A 12,376-nucleotide genomic window follows, 5' to 3' on the forward strand; every position below is an offset into this window, starting at 1 on the left:
CAATCTCCTCTTCAGTCCAGCTGGTGAGTGTGGTAATCCAGAGGCAATGTTATAACAGCCTCATGTACACAGACAACCCCCTCCTCCTAACAACAAATTCAAACACATGTGAGTGATGCAACCATATACCAAACTGGAGGCTAGGCTAGGCTCTCTCTACTCAATACTGCCATAACCAGTCAGGAGGAGAAGGAAACCACACTCACTACAATTCCAGTCTCACATAGACCTACCACGACAGCAAAACAAACACATAATCACACAAAAACATACTCGCAGGCTCAAAATAAAGATCTGCCTAAGCAGCAGAGACCTCCAAAGCAGACACCCAAGCAACCGCTACCCCAAAACAAAACACGTGCAACACATATCTCACAAAGCCAATGTGCTGAACACTCACAGCCCTTAACGGTGAACAACACACCTCATACACATGTAATAGGTGACTCTATCATCAGGCACACTGACGTCACATTCACCAGGCTCAACGAGGAGAGGGTCACAGTGAGCAGCCTGTCGGGCACTACGACCCGCCACATAACACAAGAACTCAAGTCACTCCAAGGCAAGTACAAATATGACTCACTCATTGTCCATGCTGGTGTGAATGACCTGACACATACCTCCCTAGACTGCATGAAAAGAGACAGAAAGGAGCTCTCTGAGCATGTAGCCCAAGACATTATGACCCTGACCTTGAGTAGCATCTTACCCTCACCAAGTATGATGCCACAATATCAAGGCAAGATGATCACTTTCAACAATTGACTGAAGTACTGGTGTCATTTAAAGGTGATCCAATGCCTGTCAGCTTGGGATGATATGCTGTACAAGCCAAGATGCTTTGCTAGGGACAGCTTGCAACTGTCTCCCCTGGGCTTTTGGATTTTGGCAAAGGCTCTTGCTACACCAATAGTGCATTTATTAGGCAAGGCTCATAAGGCAAACCCACATCCATAGGTATCACAAAGGATGAGGAACTAAGAGTAATGCTACTCAACGCCAGAAGTCTAAACCTCAAGATACACGCACTCAAAACTCTACTTAGCATTATGGACATCGCTATCTGTGCAGTAACAGAAACCTGGTTCAGGTTTCCCAAGAGCACACCAGCATTACCAGGTTATACCTGTTACCATTCTTGTCGGCCCCAACACTTGGACCAAACAACAAAATGAGGGGGAGTATCAATATTCATCAAAGATACCCACACTTCCACATTGGTGGCAAAGTACCACATAGGTGTTAAGCCATTAAGTACAGAAGAAGTAATTGGGGACCTGGGGAACAAACTTGATAGCAATCTGTATTTGACAACCACGTGGCCAAAGTGGATTGAAAAACATGTTATATAGCCCAGCTAATCACGAAGGGATTCACATGTACATCAGGGGAGGTCATGGTGCCTCTCTACTCATTCATCATCAGGCCTATAATTGAGTACAATGCCCCTTTTGGGATGTACCTAACCAGACACCTACACCAACTGGAAAACCCCCAACTGTACCTCATTAAGAGGATCAAAGGGCTCAAACAGATGCCATATGCTGCCCAGTTAAAGAAAATCCAGCTGGACTCAGTGGCATACTGCCTGTTCAGAGGCAATCTGTGCCTGACGTATACAGCCATGTCCAACCCAGAAGTAATGGACATGCTGCACCTCAGGAAATCAAAATCCCATACAGCCACACGCTCAAGAGACCTGAACCTTAGCACTGAAATAAATAGGACATACTGGAGGGACAGATTCATAACCCGGAGGCTCCCTTCACTCTGTAATGAACTCACAGTACAGGTTAGGCAGAGTCCCTCATTGACTCTCTTCCATAGGAATCTGGATGAGTGGATGGGAGATCATAGTTGTACCCTGGGTATCACTTCTATGTCACTGTTAGACAGAGGCACAGTATACTAACCTCAGAAAAGGGCATAGCAAAATAAATTTTAATTGGGTGGCAAAAGACAAACATATTCTGGCTAGGCTTATCAATGCCCTAGGGCAGATAGCCTAGTATGAACCTATGAACCTATGTGTACTGCTATACTACTTCTGCCATATGTTGCATGTGTGTGTGTTGTGGGGGATGCGCAGGTAATGGGCAGATATTTCTGCACAGGCAACACTTCTGAAACACTCTGGGTGTTCATCCCAACATACTGTATGTGTGTTGCCATCCAACACTGTGATGTGGACACACATTACTCAGCCTGGATATACATATCCCAACAACACCACAAGCACAGTACACTACCTTGCTATGTATGTATGTAATTACACAGTTATTCACTAGTTAGGACTGTGATGCTATCCATGCAGCCCACTGGGACAGTGGAAGCCACAACACACACTGCTGGCCCCTTTGCAAAAGCTTACCACAGACATCCCACATAGTGCATGTAATGTGCACACACATATCTAACCCAGACCGTATGCACACCACTTATTTATCCTGTCCAGTGGACTACAGATACAGGCACATTGTATAACAATAGCAGGAGGCTACTGCAGCACAGAGCAGATTCACATGAAGGCAAGGCATCTGTGGTCAGCAGTGGTAAGATGCTTCACATTCACCAAATGCACAGATATTGGCAACATTGTTGCAGACAGTTTAGGTGCAGTTATCCCCCCCCCCCATTCTCCTACACATGTGGAATTAGTTATCACAGATGAATGTAACCTCCCTATCATCTCACATGTCCAGGTGAGGGCCACCCTCAACATTGCAGAACACACAGCATCACTGTTACAAAATGGTATCCCTGGATGTGTGATACGTTCACCCCTAAAGGACATAGCACCACATTACAGACTGATATTAAACCCTGGGCATACTATAGGATATGTACCTGAACAGTGCCATACGTACACAGTGGTCCCACACCAATGAGGAGGAACCTCTACTGACCCTGGGAACTACTGCATCATATGCATAACTGGCCTTGTGTTCTAAGCTATGGAAGTTTTAAATATGGAAGACATCTACAGCAATATTACATATGTATATATATCAGGACTATGTACACACAACCTATCTCATGGACATACCTATAGATAGTGAACTATGATACATTTGGAGGTTTCACAGTAAACACAGTATTAACCTGCTACTTTGCATTACCTGTGTTTGGGTCAGCTGTTGCTGTGTCACTGCTGCTAATTGCTGCTGCTGCTGGTTTTGTTGCTGTGATGATGCAGTTTTTTTATCACTGCCTTTATTGCTTTATTTCTTTCTTTCTTTTTCTTTTTCTTTTCTCTCTCTCTCTCTCTCTCTCTCTCTCTTTCTCTCTCTCTTTCTCTGTCGGTTTGGTGCAATGAATGTATTGCATGTGTGGAGTGTTAGTACTGGATGCTTTTGTAGGTATCTGCATAGGTCCATGTGATGGCCTCTGCACCAATTGTAAAGCAGCATTTGCTAATTGCATGCAGCCAGTTGTGTACTGATTGCATGTCTCACTGTGATTTCAGGACAGTGCTATAAAAGGGTATGTTAGATAGGCATTGCCCTTTCAGATTGTAAGGGCGGGGACCATGCTGGTATGCTGTCGACAGTGTTCTGTGAGTGTGAAGGTTAGTAAGTCTCTCATGATTCATGCTGTGTTGTAAAGTCAGGTTGCTGCATTTCTCACCTGTTCCCTGTAGTGAGTGTGTATGCATACTGACACCTACAACTATATTTCCATATGTATTAATATATATATATATATATATATATATATATATATATATATATATGTATATGTATGTGTACATATACATACTTTCATATATGTACATTAGCTTACATTATTAAGTACAAGCTAACAATTAGCAGGGCTGTTTCTGCTAACACTAAACTAGTATGGGAATCCAGTAATTAGGACAGTAAAAGTCTACCTGACATGCTTTGGGTAGTACACATCCTATATTGCCTTTATCTTCATTCCTACTATTACATGTTCTACTTATTTTAGCACTATATTCCTGTATGAGAGTCATGGCTTAGTGGTAGGTCATACAGACTAGTGTTACAATGGTCTTGTGCTAGGGCCTAATAGTATGCTTTTATTTTGCTTTCAAATTGAGTACAGGGCCTGTCAATCAAAGTGCTGAAGGCACCTTTAAGCAGTTAAAAGGGTTAGTAAGTCTCACAGGAGTCAGGCTGTGTTGTAGATTCTGGTTGCTGCATTTATCTTCACTGTTTCCTGTAGTGAGTGTGTATGAATACTGACACCTACCACTATATTTCATATGTATATATATATATATATATATATATATATATATATATATATATATATATATATATATGTGTGTGTGTGTACATATAATACTTTCATATATGTACATTACCTTACATTATTATGTACAAGCTAACAATTAGCAGGGCTGTTTCTGTTAACACTAAACTAGTATGGGAATCCAGTAATTCGGGCATTAAAAATCTACCTGACATGCTTTGGGTAGTACACATCCTATATTGCCTTTATATTGATTCCTAGTATTACATGTTATATTTATTTTAGCACTATGTTCTTGTATGAGAGTCATGGCTTAGTGGTAGGTCATACAGACTAGTGTTACCAAGGTCCTGGGTTTGAGACTGGCAGTGGGAATTTATTTTTCTTTCGAAATGAGTACAGGACTTGTCAATCAGGCACTTTTAAGCACTTAAAACCAGGTCTGCGCTCGTTTGCGTGGAGCTCACGCATGCGCACTGGCAGTGAGCTCCGCGCACACAAGCACACACCCGCGCTATTTTCTTTGAAAGAAAAGAAAAAGGGGTGACAGGAAAGTGGGGGAAAAGGGGTCACAAAGAGGGTAAGACAGTAGGGAAACAAGCTTGGGATTTGCAGGAAGGATGTAGGTGAGGCCCATAGCTGCCCATGTCTTTCTCAGCAGCAGCTGTGCATTTGTATGTAATTTGGTGTGACATTTGAAACCTTCCACCCCTGAGAGAGGTGTCAGAACAACATTAATACCTGTTGTACAGCCAATTGTAATTAACAGTTTCAATGTCCAGTGGACATGTGTGCAACATGGACAGCTATGTATGGGGCGTAATTTTTTTGTGGGTACAGAGTGCCCTTTTTTTTTTTTTATCAGGTGAGAGTGGTATGTCAGGTGAAGGTAGTCTATAGCTGGAGAGGTAGGTTGGGTAGGTTAACAGACAAGACAGACAAGATGCATACAGGGGCGGTGTATGACACATGTGGGGGGGTTACACAATTGACGGGGACGGAGGTTGGGATATCCAGGGCACATGAGCCCACAGATGGCAACAGTGGAACTGATATCCCCGCCCATAGGCAGTTGCCACTGTTCCTTCACAGCCCAGGACGGGGCTGTGCTGGGGGCTGTGCAGGTGGGACAACGGGCATGCCCGTAAGCTGTGCCACCCAGGCCTCAAGCTGGTGTAGGGGCCCAAGAACAGAGTCTTGAATCTCCCTTCGCACCACAGACTGGACACCTTGGAGGGTGAGTGGACGGGCTCCTCTGGCCACGCTTGCAGAGGGGGGACAGGCCCCATCCCCTGCAGCGCTTCCACCCGAAGGTGGCACAGGGCCACCGGAGGAGGGTCCAGCCTGGGCACTAGTGCCAGGTGCAATCGCCAGATGAGGTGGGAGAGGTGGGTCCGCTGGGACCTGCCTTCCCAAGCGTTCTAGGTTTGTGAGTATGTTATGTTAGTTTGGGTTAGTAGCATATTATTCCATTCAAATTAGTTGTAACAGCATGCATTGGTATTCCCATTAAACAAACACCCAGATATTAACACCATTGAACAACAGGCATATCAATATCACATGCATTATTTGAACAGAAATACACAATCAAACAACATGCAGGGTTGATTAATGGCAACAGGCTATCAGGTTTGCAGGTATGAACAGGGCACATGCAACAACGGACATGCATATATTTTTGAAACAACAGGACAAATGTCCATGGTTAATGAAATGTTCATATACCAATATTTAGTGAGTTTTTTAATTTGCAATTATAGGGTGAGGTGGAGAAAGAAAATGATGACACATTCATAAATTATACATTGATATACATTTGTAATAGAAACACAATTAACTTGTGGGTGATAGTTTCCAAATGATTTTTAATTGACTGTCATGCTAGACCTGTTACAGATACATCACTATCATAGTTATTTTGAATTTGATCAGATACATCATCCTGCTACACTTTGATGACAGGGCAGGGGACCAACTATGGATGTTTAGTATGTCAGACAATCATTCATTCTATCTGAATATTGTTGACTGTCATCACCATATACAGATTTTTGCTTAAACATTCAAGATTCAGACACACTGAAATCAGTTTGGGATGTTAATTCTTAATTCCCACATGCATTTAGTTCTGTAGAACCACACCTATATATTCAGGAGTTATTACTACTTTATTTATTGATACATGACCCTTTCTGTCACTCTCACACATCCTGCTATTTCACAGTTCAGGTTGGTACTTCTAGGCTTTGTTCACATATTAGACCTGTGTTGATTCAAACACTTTCCAGCAGCCTCACTTCTGTCATGATTCAGCATTTCAACAGGGGATATATCTCACATGTGATTAACTCAGCTTCTGAAGCTGTACTCTTGAGACTACTGCAGGTTATACTACATTTAATTAATGGTGGGACATCTGTATTACAGAACTATTTATTTCTATTAATTATATTTCCAGTTTCACTTGCATACTGATGAACTTGTTGCAGCCATACCTGCAGACTTTCACTTGTTGCTTGCACATTCTATTACTTTTAATCAATACACTGCAGTGTTCTGCTACGTGCTACACTATAATATTTATTTACAAGTACTAGGTGGGGTTACTAACCTGCATGGTGGCACAGCTGCACCAGCCTGCGGTCATGTGCCCTGCGATTCGCAGAGCGGACACCTGCAGCTGTAATACAAAACAAGTAATATTGGAATACACATCTCCATGGTATCAGCTAGTTGAATTCCTTACATACATAAGTAAAATGTAACTTACTCAGTAGTGGGGCGTTGGTCATATCCCGGGCCTCCTGGATCCATTGGGTCAACTGGTCTTGTTTATGTCGCTTCAGGTCCGCATGGTGGTGACGGACCTGCTCACCGATACGTGGAATCCCAGTAGCACTAGTGAGATCATGAGCCAACTGGTCCCATGCCTCCGCCCTGTATGCTCCCCATGAGACCTGGCCCTGCATGAGTTGGGCCTCATGATGGTGAACTAGGAGCCAGACCATGTATCTGGACTCCTCAATGCCCCACCGCTGTGCTCGAAAGCAACGTCCCTCCCCTACTCCACTAATTCTGCCTGCAGGTCTATTCTACAATCGTTTATGCTGTGTATTCCCACCTATGGGGCTTATGTATGCCGATTTTCCCGCACATTTCTATGATTGGCCATTTTGGAATTGTATCAACTTCACAGAAACTGCTTTATCATGCTCCATTTTGGATTACATCCTATATATATGCTATTTCTGCATTTCTAAGTACTGCTGTCATGGCTTAGTGGTTTAGTACCTTGACTCTAGTGCATGGTATCCTGGATTCGAATCTGACCACTGATGTTTAATTTTTATGACTGTCTAGAAATGAGTACAGGACCTGTCAATCAAACATGCCAAAGGCACTTTTAAGCACTTAAAACCAGGTCTGCACTCGTTTGCGCGGAGCTCACGCATGCGCAACGGCGGTTAGCTTGTTGGCGCGGCGCGCACCTCCGCGCAAACGGTGTGCACTGGGTTAAACCTTAATTGGCTAGTAACACGCATGTTAAGCTAAGCACAGCTAGTTGCACACAGTTTGAGCCTGTTAAACCAGTGCTTAGCTACAGGCAAGCAATTTGCAGCCTTTGAAACACTACTCGGCTACGGGCACTCTGTCTCACAGCAGCTTAGCTATCAGTACATTTCTAAATATTTTTATTATTGTATTACTTGAAAATATATGCTCCATTTCATTCCATTTTACAAAAGGAAATACTTTTACATTTGTACAATACTGTCAGGGGCCTTTTAGTGCTTATTTACAAAAAAAAAAGGTTGTTGTGTGGGCTCGAACCTTGCCTGCCTGCTCTTAAGCTGACAACTCTACTGCTATGCTATTACTTCTTGGCTTACTTTGCATATTTAGTTCTTATATCCTTTTCCACTGACTGTTAACTGCAGTTGCGCTAGTAGCACACCCGCGCACACGAGCGCACGCATTAGCAAACATTTATGGGGTTTTAAAAAAAAATAAAACCGTTTTCATTTTCATTTTATAACATCTGTTCACTTTTTTACATTGCTGGTCTGTGGGGGCATGTGTTGTGTAGTGTGTTTATTCACATTTCCATGGCCTCTCTCGTGGCTGTTTACTTTCTGCCATTCTAGACTTCTGGGGGCGTGTCCGCTTGCAGGGCTTAGCCCCCTACTGTCTTACACGGACTGTGTAAGAGTTAGTGTGATTCAGCATGCCTCATGCACCTCATGCATATACATGACATGCTGACATCACACCGTTTAACTGCAGCCTCCGTGTAAGAGTTATAACTCTTACACGGAGGCTTCCTGAATTTGGCCCATTGTTCTACGAGGCTTATGCAGTACTGAAATAATACTCTGTAATTCTTTCAGTAAATGCAGACTTTTTCACAATGGTTTATGCAGTCATGGAATAACTGTTTTAAGTATGTAATGCTACAGAGTGGTTTATGCAGTCAGAGTAATACTCTGTAATTTATACAGTTAGAGACTGATCAAAAACCCTTGTACCAATCCAAACTTGCAGAATAAGTTCCTCCATCTTACTTCCTATCACAAAAATATTGCTCCCGAATATAAATCCCCCACTAATCCTATTAACTCACCATCCCATTCCCCCACATTCAATATCCTCATAGCCCCTAGCCTCTTCAAACTAAGCAACTCAGGTATATTCACTTACAAACATGTCTCCTTACCTAATACCAAAAAACTAGCCCTTAGACTCGCCACAAAAATCTCACACCTATTCTCAAGCAGGAAAACACAGTTACATTTAATTGGAGACCTACACCCAAATCCTGGCCCTTATCTACCTCAGCAGGCAACAAACCTAATGCACTCTTCCAACCAAATTACACCTCATAAACCTCAGACCTTCTACCCCTAGGTTACTAATCCTTAACATGAATGTTAGGAGCCTTGTGAACAAAATTCATGAACTCCACACAACTATCTCTTTCTACTCTCCTGACATAGTTATCCTAACAGAAACTTGGCTTAAATCCCAAATTTCTGACAATGAAATTATTGCCCCTAGCTTTAACGTCCACATTGCTGACAGACATAACAAATGAGGTGCAGTAGCAGCAATACTATACAAGGACACCCTATCAAAAGAATACAAACAACCCCCCCCCCCCCAGCATCAGTAACACCAAAATACTAATTTGTCAACTCAAAATTAATCCAAACAAACACAGAATAACAACAATATTGGTCTATATTGTCCCTGGTAATAATCTCTCCACCATAGAGAACTCTTCACTTGGTCATCCACCTCTTTCAGTCAGGAGACTATTATTATGGGAGATCTCAGTACTGACTGGCTCACCTGTTCCTCTGATATCCCCTCTAACTCCATCAATCTGTATGCATACAGGCAGATTGCAAATCCTCCCACTAGAATAGACAAACATAAGAGTAAAAAACAATCCTCGACTGGATCCTAACTAATAAACCTTCTGTACTTTGGCACTCAGGCTGCCTTCCTGAAAGCCTAAGTAACCACTTACCCACCTTCCTAGTCAGGCACAAGACTAAAATCCCCAAATCTACAATATTCAAGGAAATTAGAAGCAATAAGCACTTCCTCACAGCCACTTTTAACTCTTTTACTACAACATTGTCACTGGTCCCCATTATCTCAACTAAATCTGGACACTACTGTAGAATATTTCAGTAAGAAGCACCTTGACATTCTAAATATTCTAGCTCCGATTAGAAAAATTTGGGTAAAAACTAACTATACCCCTTGGCTATCAAAGGAAGCCAAAACAATTATTCAAAGATAGAGACAAGTCCTGGTCCTTGTATCATACCAACAAATTCCAAAACTCTCTTGAGACCTATCGTCCCCTAAGAAACAAAGCCAAAACCCAAATCAGAAATGATAGCAGAGCCTACTATACTCAAATGCAAAACATTCACAGTAGGAATCCTTAAAAATTCTGGAGTAGTAAAAAAAAAAAAAACTTATGCCACCAGGATAGTCCTCAACCCCTCCCCCACCACCTCCAATGTCGCAGATACTTTGGCCACCCAGTTTAACTCTTTCTTTACTAATTCTATCCTGTCCCTCCTAAATCACTCTACCCTCATCCTCCAACCATCCCATCCCATCCCCACCCCCACCCCCTAGCAACACTACTACATTTTCCTTAGCACCCTTCCAGCCACCATAAAAAACTACTATCTAAACTAAAACCCACAACCCTTGCTATAGACCAGTTACCAGCCTCATACCTCAAGCTAGCTGCTAATTCCACAGCATATCATATTTCTATACTAATTAATAGATCAAAGAACAGCATGTTCCCAAACTTTGGAAAACCTCATACATCATACCCCTACACAAGGGTGGTATATCAACTGAATTCAAGGATGATGTAATTGCTGAATTCACAAACTATATACCATTATACAACGACCCCCATTAATATTCAAAAACGTGCATGCTGATTGGTCAGTGTGCATGTTGTAAATCAGAGTTATAGTAATGGAAAAAGGTCCGGTCGCCCGGACTTTTTTCATTACTATAACTCTTTTTTTACAGCAACGGAGAACGCAAGATCTCCATTGCTTCACCCTATCTCGCTATGTTAAACTAGTTTAACATAGCGAGGCAGCTTTAAAAAAAGCAATGGAGATTCTCCGTTGCTTTTTTTAAAGCTGACTCACTATGTTAAACTCCTTTAACATTGTGAGACCATTTGTAAAAAGCAACGGAGATCTTGCTTTCTCCGTTGCTTTTTTCAAAACTGTCTCGCTATGTTAAATGGTTTTAACATAGCGAGACAGATTTAGAAAAAGCAACGGAGATTCTCCGTTGCTTTTTTTTTAAGCTGTCTCACTATGTTAAACCCATTTAACATAGCGAAACAGTTTGTAAAAAGCAACGGAGATCTTGCTTTCTCCGTTGATTTTGCCCACAACTCTCATGTACTGCGTAGGCATACGCATGCACAGTATATCAGAACTGCCACAGAATACTGGACAGCTGTGGAAGGGTAGCCAGGAGGCATTATACAATGCCATTATTTAAGAAAAGTAATTATTTTTTTTCTTAAATAATGTCATTGTATAATAGCAATAACCCACTTCTGGGTGTGGGTAATGCTGGATTTACCCACGGTTGTCTTTGTTTGGCCACTCTGGCTTCGCTCTCGTGACCAAACCACACCAACCGTGGATAAATCCAGCATTACCCACACCCAGGCGTGGGTTATTGCTATAATGGCTATTCTATCTAACTGGCTAGAACTACCAAATCTATTCCATTACCATCAAATTTCCACTGCCCAAGATATCATTAATAATCCAGGAAATTGTCCTCCACTTCAAAACCTCATCCGGCCATACTCTAACCTCAGAACACTAAGATCCACAGATAAATCCCTTCTTTCAGTCTCTAACTCTTATAACAACTTTGGTGATGCCCTCTAAGTACATTTTCAAAGTCTGGAGCTACATTCCTCAAAACATCCTCATCACTGCCAACTTCACTATGTTCAAACAACTTCTTAGGACACACCTACACAACAACTGGAACTGCTCTTGTACTGCCCCTGGCTAAGATGCACCCAGACTGGACATCCAGTAAACACTGTTTCACCCTCTATGGCACCCACCCTGCACTTGCTCTCAAATGCAGTCATTTTGGCAGCAGTCTCCTAATCTGAATGAATTAGTTGAATATTCAAACTGAATACAATTACATAATTCTTATCTTTACTGGATTATAACAGTTACTACATGTAAATAATTTTGTACACATTGTTTAAACTGTTTCCTGCCTTCTCTTTAGATTGTAATAATTTTGGTTCATGACAACAAATGCATGCTTATATTCTGTATTTTATCACTCAAAATGTAGTTCTTAATTGTGCTGTACTGTTTGTATTTTTGTGTGGAACTTTTCTCCCGGGCCTCCGCTGAAAACGGGCTTTCGGCCCAGTTGGACTATCCCGGTAAATAAAAATAAAAAAAAAATAAAGTTAAACAACATTGGATACAGACACTCACCTCAAAATGTTATCCTTGATGGAAGCTTAAAATCAGAAACAGGAGTTGAAAAAATACTGTCACTATGTAACACATGCTTTTTATTGCTCAGAACTAGTGCTTATTTCAAAACC

Source organism: Protopterus annectens, chromosome 13.part0, assembly GCF_019279795.1.
Source record: "Protopterus annectens isolate FY-2018-M chromosome 13.part0, PAN1.0, whole genome shotgun sequence".
NCBI lineage: Eukaryota > Metazoa > Chordata > Ceratodontiformes > Protopteridae > Protopterus > Protopterus annectens.